Source organism: Suricata suricatta, chromosome 12, assembly GCF_006229205.1.
Source record: "Suricata suricatta isolate VVHF042 chromosome 12, meerkat_22Aug2017_6uvM2_HiC, whole genome shotgun sequence".
In the NCBI taxonomy this organism is placed as follows: Eukaryota; Metazoa; Chordata; class Mammalia; order Carnivora; family Herpestidae; genus Suricata; species Suricata suricatta.
In genome coordinates, this window is record NC_043711.1 from 94,657,146 (window position 1) to 94,664,351 (window position 7,206).

The 7,206-nt window shown below is 41.0% G+C and overlaps 1 protein-coding gene across 1 annotated transcript in view; it reads right to left on the reverse strand.

Moving 5' to 3' along the window:
• STAU1 (staufen double-stranded RNA binding protein 1) overlaps window positions 1-7,206 on the reverse strand; it is a 55,877-nt gene that overhangs the window by 48,411 nt on the left and 260 nt on the right. The window lies entirely within an intron of this gene.

Below are 7,206 nucleotides of genomic sequence, written 5' to 3' on the forward strand. Positions count from 1 at the left end.
ATTGGAAGTTTAGTTAACTCATATCCAATAAAGTGGAATATTATGATTTTAAAGAAAATAATGTTCAGGGTGCCCAGGTGGCTCAGTTGGTTAAGCATCCCGACTCTTGGTTTTGGCTCAGGTCATGATCTTGCAGTTCAGTTTGTGAGATGGAGCCCCACAGAGCTTGCATGGGATTCTCTCTCCCCCTCTCTGCCCCTCCCCTGCTCGCTTGCGCGCACGCGCCCTCGCTCGCTCGCTCGCTCTCTCTCTCTCTCTCAAAATAAATAAGCATGAGGGGCGCCTGGGTGGTTCAGTCGATTGAGCATCCCGCTTCAGCTCAGGTCACGATCTCACAGCCTGTGGGTTCAAGCCCAGCTGACAGCTCAGAGCCTGGAGCCTGCTTCAGATTCTTGTCTTCCCCTCTCTCTGCCACTCCCATGACCATGCTCTGTCTCTCTCTGTCTCTCAATAAATAAACAAACGTTCATAAAAATAAAAAATAAAATAAAATAAAAATAAACATAAAAAAACTGATTTTCTTAACAACCTTATCTACAGTTCATAAATCATTTTTAGCAAACTTCATGAATGATAATAGCAATAAGTTAGGGGAGAGCCTCCTATAGGTTAATGAAACATCGTCCTCCCCATTCATTTACTTCTAAGATCCTCCAACCCCACAAACTCTGATTCACCTTCAAAGTTTTAGTTTGACTGTAGTAATCTATCACAACAAACAAAAGTAAACTGTAAGCCTTCAAACTATTTCAAGGGAATGATGAATAGGTTCATTTTCAAAACTGAGTATTACTGATAGAGACTCTTGTCAAATTGGTCTGAGTTCTGGTGAACAAAAATCATCATAGCTATGGTAAAGCACTGGTGACACACAGGAAAAAAAAAAAATCACCCTAAACAAAAAGCACCTGAGCATAACTAGAGCCGAAGAGGGGCGGTCCGATGCATAGCGCTCAGGATCCCACTAGAGTTACTCGGCCTCCTAGACAGGGCTCAGTACCCTCAGCCGCTGTGAACCAATGTCTGCAGAGACATCCTCAAGGATCAGAAATACAACATAAAGTGTCTACTTCAACTCTTAGCACAAAGGAAGAGCCTGATGAACAGCAGCTTTTTATATTATTAGATAAATTCAATCTGACCCTTCGGATTCCTTTCCTGCATCAAGTAACCCTCATCCTGTAATCCTAACCTACCTAGCACATGGTTAAGAGTTCAATAAATAGTAGCAAGTATTATTATCCAGCAAATTTACTAATCCTGTCCTCAGCCACATAAACATCTATAAATATAAGCTTATAGCTACACACCACTTGTAAAAACATTTTAAATGGGAACAGAGAACATGCTGACTAAAATCAACCCACTCACTGGGCAACCCGTTCGAAAGCTACATCAAATATAGAGACAATCTAATGAACAATCATTTTCATTTAAAGCAAAGACCCCATGGCACCTCAACAGATATTTTTTACACTTTGTCGTCTGGTAGACATAACAAAGATCTTCTAGAACAATTATGACCTCTGTATTATAAAAAAAAAAAATAGCCTGGGTTGGTTCCATTACTGTTATAAACTCACAAAATCATCATACTACTCCCCCAAATTAGATTCCAGATTAAACAGAAGCAGATGGGCTACAAATTTAATATTTAGAAGACAATTTTTAATCGAAAGCAAATACTTTCTTGGATAGATTTTCCCACTTTTGCTTTCAGTAAATATACTTTGAAGGAACCCCCTGAGTATAGTCCTTTGACAAATAAAGGAACATGTGTAATAAAGTCTATGGAGAATTTGTCTCTATCTTTTTTTTTTTTTAATGTTTTATTTTTTATTTTTGAGAGAGAGACAGTGTGAGCAGGGGAGGGTCAGAGAGAGAGGGAGAGACACAGACTCCAAAGCAGGCTCCAGGCTCTGAGCTGGCAGCCCAGAGCCTGACGCCTGGGCTCAAACCCATGAACCATGAGATCATGACCTGAGCCAGAAGTGAGACACTGAACCGACTGAGCCACCCAGGCACCCCTGTCTCTACCTCCTCTTATCCAGTGACATAAATTACTTTCACATCAACCTTATTCACTACTATGGGGATGTACATATTCTAAAAATTAGGCTCTTTACAGTAATTTCCCCATTTTACCAATTTTTAATAATAATATTTTTTGGTTTAGATTTCCTAGTTTAGAGCAACAGATAACCCAAGTCGTCCAGCTAGTGGCATTTGTTACGATCAACACAGCTAAATATTTGTAATCCTATTCTCTATAGTAGGTAAGAAAAAAGGATGAGGTCAACATTATTCAAGATTAGTAATAATTGATTTATAGATAAGGACACACTGGTGCAAAAATTTATTAAACATTTCTTCAAAAAAGCACAAAGTTCTGGAGTCAGAGCAAAATTGGAAACAAATATCAACAAAGCTCACGGCTTTTCCAGATCTAGGAACACCTGATAGAGCCGCCTTGATTTAAAATTACCTGCAGTGGGGGCCTGGGGGGCTCAGTTGGTAAAGCGTCCATTCTCTGGATTTCAGGTCAGGTCAAGATCTCACAGTCATGGGACTGAGCCCCGTGCCAGGTCCGGCTCTGCTGACAGCACACAGCCTGCTTGGGATTCTCTCTCTCCCTCTCTCTACCCCTCCCCTGCTCATTTGCGTGCACGCGCATGCTCGCTCTCTCTCTCAAATAAATTTTAAAAAACATTAAAAAAAATGTACTGAAAAATAACATGCGGGGTGGGGGGTGCCTGGCTGGCTGAGTCAGAAGAGCTTGCTGCAACTCTTGTTCTTGGGGGTCATGAGTTTGAGTCCCACGTTGGGTGCAGAGATTAAACAAATAAAAGTTTAAAAAAATTAAAAAACAAAAACTTTTAAAAAAGAAAAATAAAAAGGATTAGTGATTCAAAGAGACAGATGTGATAAAACAAGTATAGGAAAATGTCAATGGCAGAAAGCAGGTGGTAGATATAGAGATGTACACTCATGTTCTTTAAATGTTATATGTTTGAAAATGTTCATAACAACATGGTGGGGAAAAATAAGGATAGTGAGTAACATGTCTTCTAGTTCAATCTCTAATTCGTAAATTATACTTCTTGGAACAGCATAAATGTTAAACCTGGATTTTAATGAGATTTTATTTAAGGAAAAGCTCATGTAGAAAATTACACCAGAAGCATTTTAGCCACAAATGTCTCTGTCACCAAAAGTTTAAAATTTAAAACGAGATTTTATGGGTTTAGTGTGAAGCAAAAGGTCTAGCGTGAAACAAAATCTGTCATAAACTTCTCTAAACATTCTGAAGCCTCCAGAGTCCCACTGAGAAAGAAAGCAACGCCAAAAGTTCTCATTTGAGAGGGAAGAATTCACATTTCCACATACCAAGCAAGTCTGTGTCGCTGAGTATGACAGCAAATAAGATGATCCGGTTTGAAGGCTCATAAAAACAAGGTCCCTGGAATTGACTCATGATATCCAACAAAAAGACATCTTTTTCATGAAAGTTTCGTTTTTATGCTGGTGAATTTCACTTTCACTCCATCCAGTAAGAGCAAGAGAGAAAGTTGCCCTGTAAGCGGAGAGCCACTCTGGACTCCTAGATTAATGATCTTCGTCGTCGTACTGGGGTGGGGGTGACTGGACGAAGCAGCACAGTATAGGCCACCGTGTGAAGATTACACTCAGAATAATGTTAATGGGTTAGACTTCAGAAATGAGGGGAGAAAGTGCTATGAGTCATGCTCATTTCTAAACTTAAAATAATCTGTATATAAATGGGTTTTCTGGCTAAATCTTAAAAGAGAGCAATTTAAGTCTGAACAAACTGTATTTATGGTAACAATTCCAAATACTTTAAAGTTTTACTTTAAGCCTCCTGGGAAGCACTCAGCACTTTTTAAAAATAAAGTACATTTTGTGCCCTTTCCTAGATACCAAATTATTTTTTCCCTAAGTTAATTTTAAGAGCTATTCATTATCCCTCTCCATCTCCCAGATTGTAATAAGCAAAACCTAACATCCACTTTCACTACATCTGCTCATGCTCAAAAGCACACACAATTGAAATTACAACATTACGGGTCTAAAAACTGACCATAAATGTGAAAATTAAGTAATGACTACAAACACAATATTCCTGTCAACTTCCATTCTAGGAAAAAATCTCTTTTCAGACAAGAAAGAAAAAACGTGACTGACCATCTATGCTGAAATTCATTCATACTTACTAAAAATGATTCTACAAGAGAGTCTGCAAATCAAATACCCTCTGTTTAATTCTTAACTTGAGGGGACAGCAGCATATGTAGGCAACGGTAAAGAAACTTTGAAAGTTTAATTATGAATTATTAACTGTAGTTTATGACACAAGGTTATTCTCCATTAAAAGTGGTTTAACAGGTCTCCAGGAAAACAGGTTTAAGATATCTATTTCTGACTCCTTTTTAATGATAGCCATTATAGCTCAAGTTGGAAACCAACCTGGCAATAAACTATTAAAAAAAAAAGGCAAAAAAAACAAAAAACAAAAAAAAACCTGTTGCTTTTGTACACAAAGAAGCAAGGCAGTATTTTGGACATGACTTTGAGTGGGATAAGCACTGAACCAAGCGCTAATCTGGTTCTGCTGTATGATAACCATGTGTAAACAAAGATGAGAAGTCCAATAAACAAAATGAGAACTATGATTTCACTAAAAATAAATTCTGTGACAGATTAACAGTCTGGGGCAATCTGGTGAAATTCTATGATATTTAGGATTTGTTTCAAAATAATCTAGTTTGGGGGAGGAAGTACTACATGAAACAATATGACCTTGGCTACAAGTTAATTATTGTCAAAGCTAAGCGACCAATACATGGGGATTCTCTAGTTATCCAACTTTTGCATGTTTTCCATAATAAAAAATTGTTTACACAAGGTTAAAAAGCTAAGTGACCAATATACAGAGATTCTCTATAGTTATCCAACTTTTGCATGTTTTCCATAATAAAAAGTTGTTTAAACAAGGTTATGGGGTGCCTGCGTGGTTCAGTCGGTAAACTGACTTTGGCTCAGTTCATGATCTCACGGTTCATGAGTTTGAGCCCCATGTCAGGCTCTGTGCTGAGCTCAGAGCCTGGAGCCTGCTTTAGATTCTGTGTCTTCCTCTCTCTCTGCCCCTCCACCCCACCCCCCGCCCGGTTGTTATCTCTCTCTCTCTCTCTCTCAAAAATAAAATAAACATTAAAAAGTTATCAATATTATGATATTAAACAACATTAAAATATCATTTCCCCAACACTACAATTTCAGACGTGGCAGAAGACATACTTGTACAGATATTCCTCTTGCTTTCTTCTTTTTTAAAGCAGGCTTCACACCCAGCACAGAGCCCATCGTGGGGCTTGAACTCATAACTCTGAGATCAAGACCTGAGCTGAAATCAAGAGTCCAATGCTTAACCAAGTGAGCTACCCAGATGCCCTTGTACAGCTGTTTCTTAGGTGTTTTTAAAGAGTCATCCAAACAAATATTTTAAACCAGAAATGACTGTTGGAAAATTATAGGAAAATGTCAACGACAGAGAGGCCACTTTGCATCACATGTTACTGAGAGACAGGTGTAAATCAAAACAGTCTTTAATTCGGTAAGGAAAAATTTACCACCTAAAATAAACCTATGATACAGGAGGATCTTTCAGTAGAGCAGATACACTCTCTACTTTTTTGTAAATCTGAACCACTATGAGTCACAAATCCTTTAATGAAAGGCACACATTACAACTACGTAAAGAATTAAAACAAACTAATATCTTTAAAATTGCTGGGTTAAAAATCCCACCGGTCACCAGAAAGACGTAACCCGCTCCCTCTACAACCCAACTGTGTTTTTAGTTTTTACTTCAACAAGCAGCAAAGTAATTTATATTTGGTAGGCACACACAGATTCCTCAAAGGCCAAAATCAATCAAAAACCCCAATCAACGCTCTTTCCACCACCCTCTAAACAATTAAAGCTACAAGCAGAAGGGAAGAGTGACCTTAGAAACGTCCCCATAGCCAGAGAACAGAGGCAGAACAGACTGAAGCACACATCTTCGCAGGAAAAGAAGAAAACTTCCACATAAGCAATACTGCAAGACGGAGGTGGGGCAAGGGCTTAAAAAAAAAAGTCGGCCAACAGGGACGGAGGGAAGAAAAAAAAAAAAAAAAAGCCAAGCTGAAGTGAAAAAAAAGTTAGAAGTTAGAGAAGGAGCGCAATAAAGGACAGACATCTTTTTTCCAGCTTCATCCACCGCCGCCTCCAGAGCCCGACACTGAGCAAATGCTCCGGAAAGGGCTGCTGAACTCAAGGAAAGCTTCGGCCAGCAACTTTCCCAGAAATGAAATGACAAGAAGCCGGAGGATAGCAGGAAAAATGGACAGGTTGCTCATACTGAGGGAACTGATGAAATCTCGCAGTTGGCTCGGCGGAGGAGATGGAAATAACAGCATCATTTACTGACTGCCGGCTCACGGAGTGTCCCAATTAAACGAATTAAACGTTCGCCCCTTTTGGATGTTAAGAACCCAAAACAAAGCCCGGGCGCTGGCGGTGGGCACGCTAAACCTTTCTGCCTCAAGGAAAATCCAAGCGGGTAGGTAGGTCAGCTTCTTTCCACTTTACCCATTAAGTTATACCTTAATATCACGCTAATAAATTATGCAGACGGTTTATTGGGACACGCTGTGGGTCTGGCACTCTGATAAGCGCTTCATACGCCCCATTTCACGGAACCTTAACAGCGTTACGAGGCAGGAACTGCATTAGCCCCTTTTTTCCAACCAAGACACAAAAGAGTTTAAGTGACCTGCTAAAGGGAGTAGCGCTGGGATTTGTACCCGTGTCGGGACACCTGGGCTGTTCTCGTAACCGCTACGCTCCAGATCCGGCTGGGGAGATTTAGACGCTCAGGGACTTGAAGCGGGGAGCCCCCCCCCCACGCTCCCCCCCCCCCAAGAATAACTTCGGCATCCCCGCGCGCGAGGAAGAACGAGGAAAGGCGGCGTGGCACCTGTTTCTGGCCCCAGCAAGCGGTGGAGGAGCTGGGGCGTCTGGGGTCCAGGCCGCCGGGCGCCCCGAGACGGGGGGCGCGGGAGGACCCGCCTCCTCCAGGAAGGCCCCGCGGGCGGGACAGAGGCCGGGGGAAGAAGGCCAGGCGCGCGGGCCCACCGCGGCCTA